Source organism: Kogia breviceps, chromosome 15 (assembly GCF_026419965.1).
Source record: "Kogia breviceps isolate mKogBre1 chromosome 15, mKogBre1 haplotype 1, whole genome shotgun sequence".
NCBI lineage: Eukaryota > Metazoa > Chordata > Mammalia > Artiodactyla > Physeteridae > Kogia > Kogia breviceps.
The window spans coordinates 13,192,206-13,205,804 of record NC_081324.1 but is presented as its reverse complement, the minus strand read 5'-3'; positions in this window follow the sequence as shown (position 1 = coordinate 13,205,804).

The window sequence follows — 13,599 nt, the reverse complement described above, 5'->3', positions numbered from 1 at the left end:
TACTTAGTCACTTGAGGTTGAATGAAAGCTGCTTAAATCCAGGCAGGGATGAGTTCTTATTCATCTTTGTACCCACAGCATCAAGCGTAGGTATCCCATAAATGTTTATTGAGCTGAACCCTTAAACCTCCTAGAACACGGGGTGGGGCTGAGATAAATGTGACCCCATGACTCCCAGGACTGTCCTTCTATCAGGATGACACTGCCACATAACAATGTGATCATCTTTTGTTATCACTTTTCATGACTGTGTTCTTGATCTTCGAGGGCAGATTACATTTCAACTTGTTCCCTGAGCACCTAAGACGCTACGAGGGAGGGAGAGAAGGAGGAAATACAGGAGAGAGGCAGAGACAGAGGAGAATTAGGACAGGGAAACACGCAAACCCTGCCGGGTGCTTAAGACCCCTAAAGATCTTAATCCAGCCCAATAATGAGCATGAGTTTTCTGTTTAACATGTTTGAGTTTTACATATTAAAATTGCATCTTGAAACTGAACTATGGTGATAGTCATACACTTAAAATAAGTAGATTTTATGGTACAAAAATTATACCTAAATAAAGCTGTTTAAAAACATTGAAGTAGGAGCTGCATTTAGATAGCTTTCATGCGCTGTAAATAACCCAAAGAGGCATATTTAACCAAACACATTATCATACTTCCTAATAGGTGTTTAAACCAAATAGATTTGTATGAAATAATAGGAAACAATATATATTGGTCCACGCCCCCAGTTCCTGGCACAGAGCTCCTAAAACCCTTGTCATTTTCTAAGTGATAAGTACACTAGAAGCATCTTTTATTGTAATATTTGGTCTTTGATGCTGGTTCCTGACATCAAGGTGATAGAAATGTCTTTTGTTCTAATGAGGTCACCCTGGGTGGGCTCCTGGATGGGGGCTGGTCACCAGAAAGACCAAGATCAGAAGCTTGGAATTTTCAGCCCCACTCCATATTCCCCCAAAGAGGGGAGAGAGGCTAGAAGTGCAATTACGGATCAATCATGTCTCTGTGATGAATCCTCCATAAAAATCCCAAAGTACAGCGTTCAGAGAGCTTCCAGTTGGTGAGCACGTTGGGGTGCTGGAGAGGGGTGGCCTGCAGAGGGCATGGACTCTCCTCACCCCTTCCCACATACCTCGCCCTATGCATGTCTTCTGTCTGGATGTTCAGCTATATCCTTTATTGTACCCTTTTATAATAAACTGATAAATAGTAAGTAAACAGTGTCGCTGAGTTCTGTGAGCTACTCTAGCAAATTAATCAAACCTAAGGAGGGAATCTCTGATTTAGAGCTGAGTGGTCAGAATCACAGGGGACAATCGGGACTTGTGATTGGCGTCTGAAGTTGGGGGGTGTGCAGTCTTCTAGGACTGAATCTCTCCCCTTTGGGATCTGACATTATCTCCAGGTAACTCCAGTTCTCCAGTGTCAGATCTGAATTAAATCATAAGGCCATCCAGCTGCCTTATGGTGTCACAGAGAAGTACTTATCTTGGGGAAAAAACCCACACATTTGGTGACCAGAAATGTCAGAAGTGAAGTATTTTATGTGAAAGTAAAGGAGAAACAACCAGGAGAAAGAGTGAGTTTTTCTTTCTCAATTTGCAAATTTACTTTTCCCTTATGTGATTTTTTGCCACCTTAAAGTACACATAGTCTTTTTAAAAGTGTAAAAAACGGTTTTCAAGTACATATAGTCTAAGACAGTTTACTGTTAGTGATTGCTAAAGCTAGTGCACCTTTCAAGACTGGTTTTTATTTGGGGGCCCTATGTACACCAATCTCAACAGACTAATTATTCCAGTAAGGGGTTCTGTAAGTGAGAGAGCTACTATATTTGAAACAGTGTCTAATCTCTTACCTATTTAGAACCAGGAACTATCTATGGACAATGAAGCCTCGTCTGGAACAAAATAACTGAAGTATTCTGGAAACTCCAAAGAATTTCATAAGAACCATACCCAGATTGCTTTTCTAAAAGTGGCGACGGGTTGAACAAAGCCATCTTTTTCTTAAACTCATCTTTAATATGTACAATACACATTCCAAAACTGTTGGTTAGAATTATGTGGCCACAAGCAGGGGTGATAGTCAACAGCTATAGGCATAGGCATCCACCAATAATTTGGATGATGACCGTAAACAAGATGGCCGTTTTGGTGTGTCCTGGCTGAGTGTCAGCTTACAGCAGGATGCCATGGTCCTCCGGACACCCTCCTCAGCAGCAGGGATCTGCTGCTTTCTCATCACATTTGTACAGTTTGGGGTTGAGGGAGACCCTCGCTCCCAACAGTAAGTTGCTAGTGTCTTTGCTGTAAGCTTGGCGGAAGGAAATCATTATAAACTGAACTCTCTTCCTTGTACAATCAATATGAGACACTGTTCTCACTGACTAAGGGGTTGGAGCGGCCACAGCTGATCAGCCAGGAGAGGATTGGAAAGCGTAGCTCCTTTCTTATGCCCTCGTGTGTCACCTCCATCTTCTGTCCTATCCTCTCTCCCTCCACAGCACGTCCAGCTTCTATCACCCGTGCCATTCCTGCTGCCTTCCCTGTCTTTCCTCTCCATCAGCTGTCAGGGTCCTGGCATCCATCGGGCTCCTCCCCTCGCTTGGCCACTAAAACTGCTGCTCCGGCTGTCAGTGAGGGCAAAAGTGCAGCTTTGAGAAAAAAGGGAAAAAGAATGCGGATGTTCTATCACCTTTTGTCGAGACCCAGGCCTGGATCCAAGGCCTTGTCCTATGGGTCCCCGAAGCTGGCTCCAGGCTCTCCAGGATCCATTCTTCTGTACTCCATCCCTAACCTTCTTCTTACCCAAGCTGACCTGGCACCCCATACGTGCTCCAGGTCCAGACCTGGCTTCACCCACCCTCTTCTTCCCACTGTCTCTGTCCTGGGCCACCTCCTGCCCTAATCATTCAAACTCAAAGGAACGAAACATCTGTTTCTGTGCTTCTGGATCCAGAGGATCAAGTCAGAGCACCCTCTAGTGGTCAGGAGAGATGGCACCCTGGACCTCCCCCAGAGGTCAGACCTCTCAGAGGTCAGTGAGGGATGACGCCAAATAGCACGTTCTTCACATACTTCCTACCTCTTCCGGCTTCAATGTATTTCCCCTGCTGTTACTTCCCTCTCTTCCCAGTGGGTGGCGTGTGCTGGCGGGGTTCCTGGAGTAAAGCACCCCCTACCAGATCCTAAACCTTCTCCTTCACTCTTTTCTGACACCTCCCCCGCTTCACAGTGTCCACAGCAGTTTGACAAGGTCACATATTCATCTGTTTTAAAGAGCACAGATTAGTCTGCCACAGGGCGAGGCAACTACAGGATATCAATCAAGTCCAAATTCAGTAAATACCTATAATCCCTTTTTTGCCAGTGAACGGTTATCGAGCCTGTGTGCAGCTGGTGTCGCCGACCATTTTCCACTCATCCTTAAAAGAACTTTAGCAGCAGTGTGAATGTCTCCACTTTACAGATGAGGACACTGATGCCTAGACAATTTAAGCACTTTGCCCAACTTAACATGACCAGTAAATGGTGAACGTAAACTTGACCCAGGTCTGTAGAATCCAAAGCACCTCCTGTGAATCTCTGCACCAAGACTCCTCCCATCAACCAGGATCAAGACAATTCCGTTTGATTTTGTTTAAAGGTATCTGTCTCTTCCAAGCGTCCCCTATTGTAGCTCAGGGTTAGCAAGTGGCTTCTAAGCCTCACTGCGGCTCACAATCCTGCAGGGCCCCAAGTGTCCCCCAAGATTTCAAGCAGATCCGCTCTTTCTTATCCTTAGCCTCACCATTTCTTTGTGCAGTTACGTGACCTCTGTTTATCATTGTAATCCCCAAAGATTCAGTGCTTTCAAAGTTTCCAAGGGTGTTTACATCACTGCCTCTCACCCTGACCCTCTGTCCCTTCAAAGCTCACTCAAATTTCTCCAACAAGATTCATTTTTACCATCTGTGCGTGAAACCCTGTGAAGCCCTCTAGGTACAAATCCTTTCTTTGTGCCCCATTTCCTGTTAGTAGTAAATAGGCTTCATTCACCCTCCTACACCTCCCAGAGTTCCAAAGACCAGATTCAAACAGTTGCTAATCAGAGAGGGGAAGGAATGCAGAAACCAAGGAGGAACAATCAAGAAACAATAGTGCAGCCATGGGGCAGGGTCCTGGTGCCTCCTCAAGGAATATACGTAACAATATCTCTGATCTCTTCTGCAGGAACTAAGGCCCTCCACCCAGGTGGAAGATGGTAATGTCCAGGCTGAGCACAGGATTCCTGAAACGCCACCCTGTTTCCCCCTCCCCCCATCAACCAATCAGAGCAAAGTCACACACCCTGCAGCCCTCACCCCAAATTTTGCCTATAAAACCTTCTCCCCCCAGTACCATTGGGGAGTTCAGGGTTTTTGAGCACGAGACACCTGTTCTCCTTGCTTGGCCCTGCAGTAAACCTTTCTCTGCTCCAGACTCAGATGTTTCAGGTTTTTTGGCCTCCCTCTGCATCCGGCACATGAACTTGCGTTGGGCAACATGCACTCTTAGGACCCATTGGTTATTCTTTTATTTAGCACTTCCTGTCTTCTGCCTTACATCGTTGATAGCTTCTCACATATCTACGTCAGCGGTAGGTCCCCAGAGACTGGAACTGTTGTTTACTCACCTCGCCCCCCACCCCCTCCCCGGGCATACAGCACGCCCCACAGCATCATGCAGAATAGAGAGCCCGTGCCCTGCACACAGTCGGGGCTTAATAAATGTTAAAAGGACCAAACAGGAGTTTGTGGGGTTTTTTGCCTGTTCCAGATTCATTCCAGATTCATGCTCTGTGTCATGCTCCCCGTGACAACCCCTGTCAGGGGATTTTCTCTACGTTTTTACTTCACAAATCTGTCACAACCCCGTTACTCCAGCTTAGCCAGAGTGGGATTTAGGATTATTTCCAAATCCATTTAAAATAAAGAGTTTGGGAGGGGGATGGGTGTGGGTGGGGTGAAGAGTTCCTACCTAACCTGAGAATTCTCACCCTGGGCTTTCCAGGAAAATAGATCCCCGTAGCAATTCTTACTGTATATTACGGGTTGAAATGTGTCCCCTCAAGATGTGTACGTTGAAGTCTTAACTTCCAGTACCTCAGAATGTGACAGTGTTTGGAGTAGGGTCTTTGCAGAGGTAATCAAGTTAAAATGAGTGGAAATTACACTTTCTTATTAAAGTGGTCCCTAATTCAGTGTGACTCTGGCCCTTATAAGAATGGGAAATTTAGACACAGACATGTACAGAAGATGATGTGAAGACACAGGGACACACCTTGATCTCAGACTTCTGGCCTCCAGAACTGTGAGACAATCCATTTCTGTTGTTTAAGTCCCCCAGTTTGTGGCGCTTTGTTTTGGCAGCCTTAATAAACGAATACACCCTAGGACTCACAGCACTGGACTCCACAGCCCGCGGTGGAATATCCAAGTGCCATTTATTTCCTGAGTATTTACCTGCATTAGGTAAGCTAAAGAAGATAGCCCAGGGAATTCCCTGGCAGTCCGGTGGTTAGGACTCCACGCTTCCACTGCCCGGGGCTCAGGTTCATTCCCTGGTCAGGGAACTAAGATCCTCCAAGCCTCCTAAAAAAAAAAAAAAAAAAAAAAGATAGCCTAGCAATTGTGCATTCACACTCCTGGGAGAAGAAAAAGAGTCATGACAGCTACCATTTCTGAAGCATTTAATGTGTGTATCAGTAAAGAGATAATGATCAATACAATAGTGTGTATAACCACTATACTAGGTGCTTTGCAAACACTATCTTAGTTAATCCTCCCAGCCCCGCAGCTGAGGCAGGCGTTGTTATCCTCAGTTCACAGTGGTGGAAATTGAGGCTCAGAGATGTTTAGGTAAGTTGCCCAGGATCCTGCTTCTCAAGGCTCGACTGTGACCTGTTGGAGGCCTGCTGTGCTCTTCTTCCACGGGGCACATTCCCCTTCTTTTGTTCCAGCATCCACCCCACCGCATGGGACTTTGACCATCCTACCTAGTCCCGTGGTCACTCATGGTGGTGCCATTTCCCTCTCTGGTGGTTTGAGGATGAGCGTGTGATGAAATTCTGGACAATGAGACACAGAGGAAGTCGGCTGGAAGGCTTGTAGAAAAGGGTTCTTACTATGGAAAAGTTGCACCAGGAAGAAGCAGTTCATTCTCTGCTGCTGGATGTTACGGATCTGTATATGATGTCAGGATGGAGGCAACCACCTTGTAACAATGAGGGGAGGTCAACACTCTAGAGGTAGAAGGAGCGTAAAGGGCCAGGTGATGACTTCACTTCATATTTCTCATTTTCTGAGGTCATAAATCCACTTACTATTCAACCCGTTTTGTGTTGTTTTCTGCTACTGATAGCCAAAATCATACCAATATGCCACTTCTACACATATGCTTTGATTTTCCATTTATAAACAGTTTTTATATTGTATTATTAGAACTAATAACCTTACATTGACTGCCATGCAGTTTCAAAGGCCCAAAAGAGAGAAATGGCATTTTTTTCTTACTGAGGTAAGCTATACAGAGGTAAGCTATAAAATTTCCCATTTTAACCATTTTCAAGTGTACAGTTCTGTGGCATTAAGTACATTCACCTTGTTGTGCACCCATGACCAGCACCCACCTCCAGAAATTTTTCATTATCCCACACTGAGACTCTGCACTCGTTAAACAATAATTTCCCATTCTTCCACCTCCAAGCCCCTGGCAACCACCATCCTACTTTCTGTTTCTATGAATTTGACTTCTCAGGTACTTCATGTAAATGGAATCACACAGTATTATCCCTTTGTGACTGGCTTGTTTCACTTCACGTAACGTCCTCAAGGTTCATCCATGTTGTAGCCTATATCAGAATTCGCTTCCTTTTTAAGGCCGAATAATATTCCATTGCATGTATAGACCACATTTTATTTATCCATTCATCAAATAGACATTAGAATTGCTTGTACCTTTTGGTTATTGTGAATAATGCTGTTATGAACATAAGTGTACAAATATATGAGTCCTTGTTTTCAATTCTGCTGAGTACAATGGAATTGCTGATTGCTGGATCATATGGTAGTTCTTTTGTTTTGTATTGTTTTAGGAACTGCCATACAGTTTCCCACAGCAGCTGCACCATTTTCCATTAGAACCAACGGCACGCAAGGGCTTCAATTTCTCCGTGTCATTGCCAACATTTGTTTCTGGTTGTTGTTTGTTTTCATTGCCAGTCTAATGGGTGTGAAGTGATGTCTCATTGTAATTTTGATTTGCATTTCTCTAATAATTAGCGATGTTGAGCATTTTTTCATGTGTTTATTGATCATTTGTAGATCTTCGGAGAAATGTCTATTCAAGTCTTTTGCCCATTTTTTAATTAGGTTGTTTGGTTTTTGTTTGAGCTTTAGGCATTTTTATATATTCTAGATTTTAATCCCTTATTAAATATGTGATTTGCAAATATTTTCTCCCATTCTGTGGGATGCCCTTCCACTCCACTGATAGTGTCCTTTGATACACAAAAGAGAAATAGCATTTCTTTTAGCAGATTCTCTAAATAATATGGAGAGCCTGTCTGTTCTTCAAAATACCCAAAAATCTATCCCTGAATTAAGTCAGACCAGCAGAGCTAGACACCTATTTGATTCATGTTGTCCCCTATTATTATTCATCCATTCACCCACTCAGCCTTATTCAGTACTGAGCCCCTCTCACCTGATAAACCTTGAATTGTGTGCTCACACTGTGTGAGGTACATTAAAAGAGCTGGTCCTGTGATAGGTGTTGCTGGGTTCATGGTACGGATGTAGCCAGTAGTGTTCCCTAAAGACCTTTGCACCGTGTCCCAGCTAGGAAGACCCGTGAGACAGATTTCCCTGTGGTCTCCTATCAGGGATATTTGTGCTTCTTCCTGAGCCACTGACCATGGATACAGCCTATCATTCTTCCCGCCTCACAGTGGCTGCTAGAAAATCTTCAAACCCCATTCATGTGCAACTTCTAGCAGGCAAATTGGACTGCTAGAAGTCCATCTTGACTTTAATGTAAGAAACTCAGTCCAGCTCCATCTTAACTTCCTAATTTTATTTTTCCTTTGCCTCAGTAAAAAGTTACTCACCTTCCTCTATTTTAGTCATCATTTATGCTACCTTAAATTCTTTTTAAAACAAAAATAACATAAATGAATAATCAAACATTGTCACTCGTTATCAGTACGTCCTATATAATTTGTAGATATATGTATACGTACAGCTGATTCACTTTGCTGTACAGCAGAGACTAACACAGCATTGTAAAGCAACTATACTCCAATTAAAAAAAATGAAAATGTGGGTCCCCTGCCCCAAAGTTATTAAAAATTTCAAGATGGTGACAGCAGAGCATTAAGCCAAGCATGGGACTCTTCAGAGTGTGGAGCCCCATGTGACTGTTCAGGTCACACGTCCCTGAAGCCGGCCCAGCCAACTACCGTCATTCTCAAAAAACATGGGAAATAGACACCATTTATTCTACCATTCAGTAATGACATTATGTTCGCTTATCTCTTAAAGTTCATTCAAGAATCACTTAAGACCCAATGTGCATTGTGTACACTGTTGCGTTGGAGAATGCAGAGGCAGAGAGGTGGGAAAATCAAAGATGTCTTTGGAGATTATATTTAACTAAAACTAATTATTCTATGAAATTATTCTCGGTCAGCTTCTCGGTTCACCTATCTCTGGTTCATCTTTGCATTTCCCCGCAGATCGATGTACAATAGGATCTCCAGCGTTTGCTAGCTGGCTGGCTGGCTGGTGGTTGGATGCAGATAGGCTGAATTTAGGAAACAGAAGAGAAGGTTAGGAAAGCACTTTGGGTTTTGATTTGAGGATGTCTAGAGTAGTAGACTTGGTTTGGTAGGAAATGAAAAGCAGGATGGTTTTTGAGAAAGACTGTGACATGGTAAAGCTGATCTGGCCCCAATGTAGAGGATGATGAATTGAAGGGCAGAGATACTGGAGGCAAGAAGCTCAGCTAGAGAGCCCTTACCCAGGGCCCCCGAAGGTGATTAGGACCTGAATTAGACTGGGAGCAGTGAGAGTGTGATCATCATAACAACAGTACCTACTACTTCTTTACAGCTATCATGCCTTTTCACCCCGCTGTTTCATTTGCTTCTTCAATAATCTTGCTAGGAACCTTTTATCACATTTTATAGAATTGCAAATTGATTCTCAGAAGGTGTGAAAGATTTCCCCAGGTCAGCATAATTAAAGATCAGGTTAGAATTATCCCTCAAGGCAACGCTTTTCCTTGTCCACCAGTGGAGTTCCACATGACTACACAGTAGAATCTAAGGATAAACTTTTAAACAATAAGCTGTCTAGGCTCCACCCCAGATATTCTGATATAATTGGCCTTGAGTGAGGCTCAAGGGAGTTTTTGAAAGCTCTCCAGGGATTCTAATTTGCAGCCAGGTTGAGAATCTCTCAGCACCATCAGGACCACTTAGGGTAGGGGGTCTGGCTGAAAACGAGAGACAGGGGAGATAAAATGGATGAGACTTGATGACTAATTGCAGAAAGATACCAATAGGATGACAAGGTTTTTAGCCTAAGGACTAAACTTCTCAGTAACCTCATCTACACTGCCCAGGACGGATACACTACACCTAGAACAGCTGCATTCAGGGTTAGAATGAAAGGAAAACGGCTGCTTTGGATGTGATCTAAAACAGTCATCTATAGAGGGTAACAAGGAAGCCTATGACATGTGTATATGGGGTGAGGGGTAGCGATGTGGATGATGCTTCCTCTGAATTGTCCCACAGGCTTCCAATCAGTGGCACTAAATTGTGTCCCTGGAGACATCCCACTAGAAAGTTTCCCTCTTGGAGTCTCACAATTCTGCCCAGATGAGTGGTCCAGGGAAAACAACCTGGATGGTGTCAACAGTAGCAGTGTCATCCCTTAGATTTAAGGCAGTCAGTTAAGGAGGATGGCTGGAGAGGAAGGTGGATTTAGGAGTCAAAAACATTTGAGAGGCTGGTAACGTATCCAGGTGGAAAAGATCATCAAGAAATTGGAGATGTGAGACAATCACTAAGGGTTGGTCTAGATTCGATTTTAAAGCAACCCAGGTAGAAATTGGTGTGAATGAGATCACCAAGGAGCTCCATAAAGAAAGAGAAGAGGTCCGAGGACAAAACCGTGAAGCATGGCTGTCCTTAGGGGTTTGGGAGAGAAAGAGGAAGCACACAGGTGCTTTCTTTGTAGTGCTAGCCTACTTTTCCCGACTCATCTCCCACCAGTTTCTGACGTGCATCACAGAGGCAGATCACTGACACTGCTCTCTTTCCTGAACATGACTTTCACTTTTCCATCTCCTTGTTCTTTCTCCTGAAATGTTACTTCTCTTCTCCATAGGCACATACATGCCCAGTTCTCTGCAAGACCCATCTCAAATGCCACACACCTCCATGGGAGGCTTTCACTGTTCTCCCACGGGGATGGGACCGCTCCTTTCTTTAGCCTTCTTTGTACCTCTTGCAAAGCTCTAATGCACTGTTATGGTATGGACTGCTGTAACAAATTATACCCAAATTTAGCAGCTTAAAAAACTATCTATTATTGCTCCTAGTTTCTGGGGGTCAGGAATCCAGGAGCGGCTAAGTTAGGTGGTTCTGGCCCAGGATCTCTCATGTGGTTGCAAGGTATCAGCTGGGGCTGAGACAGGCCACGATGGTGCCCTCAAAATATTATCTCTAACACAGATAAGGCAGGGGATCCTGAGTGTATCAAAAAGAGTGGTGTGTCCCCATAAGTAGATGGAGAAGAAATAGGAACCCCACCCTGGGTGGAAGACCTGACATATTATCAGCTAAACTTCTGTCTCTCTTCCCTGGGTCCCAACTGCACTCAGCTGAAGACACAAAAGTTTTCGGCAGCTTCATAGATGGCTTTCTCTCCCACCTTCGTGGAGACTGGTCCTGCTCTACACTCTTCTATTCTCGAGGCCAGAGATGCTCAAAGCTGTCAGCCTTCTCCTCCCTACTCTTATTCTCCTGGCAAAGGTGAAAGAAGGGAAGGATGTAATAAAGCCTCTACTCAGAGAAGCCATTCCTCTGTCTTTGTTTTACACCCTTCCTAACTATCCATGAGATGAAACTAGCTTCTACCAAGCCAAATCAAAGAACCCTGATGCAAACTTTGGAACTCAGACCCAACTCAAGCTCTTTGAGGTCATGGATCTCATGGATCACACCTCTACACCTACCTCACAGTGCATCCCCCATGAATGTTTAAAATTTTGATTATTTTCTTTCTCTTTTTCTTTTTTTTTTTTTGTTTGTTTTTTTGCTGTACGCGGCCCTCTCACTGTTGTGGCCTCTCCCGTTGCGGGGCACAGGCTCCGGACACGCAGGCTCAGCGGCCATGGCCCACGGGCCCAACTGCTCCGCAGCACGTGGGATCTTCTCAGACAGGGGCACAAACCTGTGTCCCCTGCATCGGCAGGTGGACTCTCAACTGCTGCGCCACCAGGGAAGCCCTCTTTCTCTTTTTAAAAAAATTATAGTTAATTTACAATATTGTGTTAGTTTCAGGTGTATAGCAAAGTGATTCAGTCATACATATATATGTATATATCTATAGTCTTTGTTTTTTCAATTCTTTTCCATTATAGTTTATTACAAGATGTTGAATATACTTCCCTGTGCTATACAGTAAATCCTTTTTGTTTATACAGGTTTGAATTTTAAGAAAGTAAAGAGAGGCTGAGCAGTGAAGTACTGAAGTTAGTAAGTGTAGCTGCCACTTCCAAATACTTATCAGTGCAGGTAAGGGGGGAGCCAGGACCACTTCAAAGGACTAGTGTCACTGAGAGAAGTTTCCAAGGCTGGGAGAGACCTAAATGTGTTTGTACACTGAGAAGGAAGAAGATACTGTAGAGTTAAAAAAGAAGTCTAGGAGCTATTTATTTGACTTATATATTTACTTAAGGTTGACCTAAAAACTGAATTTGTTTAAAAATGTAAGTTCAGGGGCTTCCCTGGTGGCGCAGTGGTTGAGAATCCGCCTGCCGATGCAGGAGACACGGGTTCGTGCCCTGGTCCGGGAAGATCCCACATGCCGCGGAGCAACTAAGCCCGTGAGCCTTGGCTGCTGGGCCTGCGCGTCCGGAGCCTGTGCTCCACAACGGGAGAGGCCACAGCAGTGAGAGGCCCGCATACCGCAAAAAAAAAAAAAAAAAGAAAAAAAATGTAAGTTCACAAGCATTCATGAGACACACAAACACACACACACACATGCACACATATATATACATGTACATGTGTATATGTATACACGCACACACAGTTAAATATGTAGTAAGAAAGAATATAATTTCAATAAATTCCAGACAGCAAAAATTGTATAGGTCCTAATCTCTTTCAACGACAATTGAAAAAAGTAATAAAAGTTTAAAAAAAAAACCCTTCATTATTTGACAATAAATACACTTCCTATTAAGTTACCATAAAAATACAAACTGTTTAGAAGAAACAGAAATTAGAACCATACATATTAAAACTTAAGGTATTTAGCCAAAATTGTACCCAAAAATAAATTTAAGTTTTAAAAACTCTCACTGTTATTCAGGAAAGGTTGAAAAGAGAAGATATAACCATTTGAATTTGGAATCTAGAGAAAGATCATATGATACCTAAAATGAAGCAAAGGAAGAAAATAAAAGAGGTAGAAATCCCAAAATAATAACAGGGACTGGTCAACAAATTCAAGAGCTTTATATTTGAGGAAAAATAAGCAAAATAGGCCATGTTTTACAAATTAAATGAAGAAACAAATAGAAATAGCACAGGGGCTTCCCTGGTGGCGCAGTGGTTGAGAGTCCGCCTGCCGATGCAGGGGACACGGGTTCGTGCCCCGGTCCGGGAAGATCCCACGTGCCGCGGAGCAGCTGAGCCCGTCGTGAGCCATGGCTGCTGAGCCTGCGCATCCGGAGCCTGTGCTCCGCAACGGGAGAGACCACGACAGTGAGAGGCCCGTGTACCGCAAAAAAAAAAAAAAAAAAAAAAAAAAATTAAAAAAAAAGAAAAAGAAATAGCAGAAATGATAAAGTAAGCAACAACTAACGTGGAAGGAAATTTAAATAGATTAGCATAGACATGCATATGAAATTCTCATATCATGTTCAACTCTATGCTAATAAATTTCAAAATCTGGCTGAAAAAATGTAAATTTCCAAAACTGAAATCAGAGATAATATAATGTACTAGAGCAATAACAATAATATAAACTGAAAAAACTATTAAAGAACTACTTCCCCCCAAAAGTTCCAGAACCAAATCATTTTACTAATAGATTCTTTTAAATTCTCAAGGAATGAAAATTCACATCCTCCGTGATTTGTTCCAAAGCATGTAAAAAATAGAAATTACTACATTTGCTTTGTAATCCTTCCCTTTGCTTTCTTTTACCCCATCTTTCACCATTCATTTATTTTATTGGTCTTTTACACTCAGTTAACCTCATATTCTATCAAACACTGCCTCACAAAAATGGTTTAAAAAATGTTTTTGCTTCTGAGGAGCTTTTAAT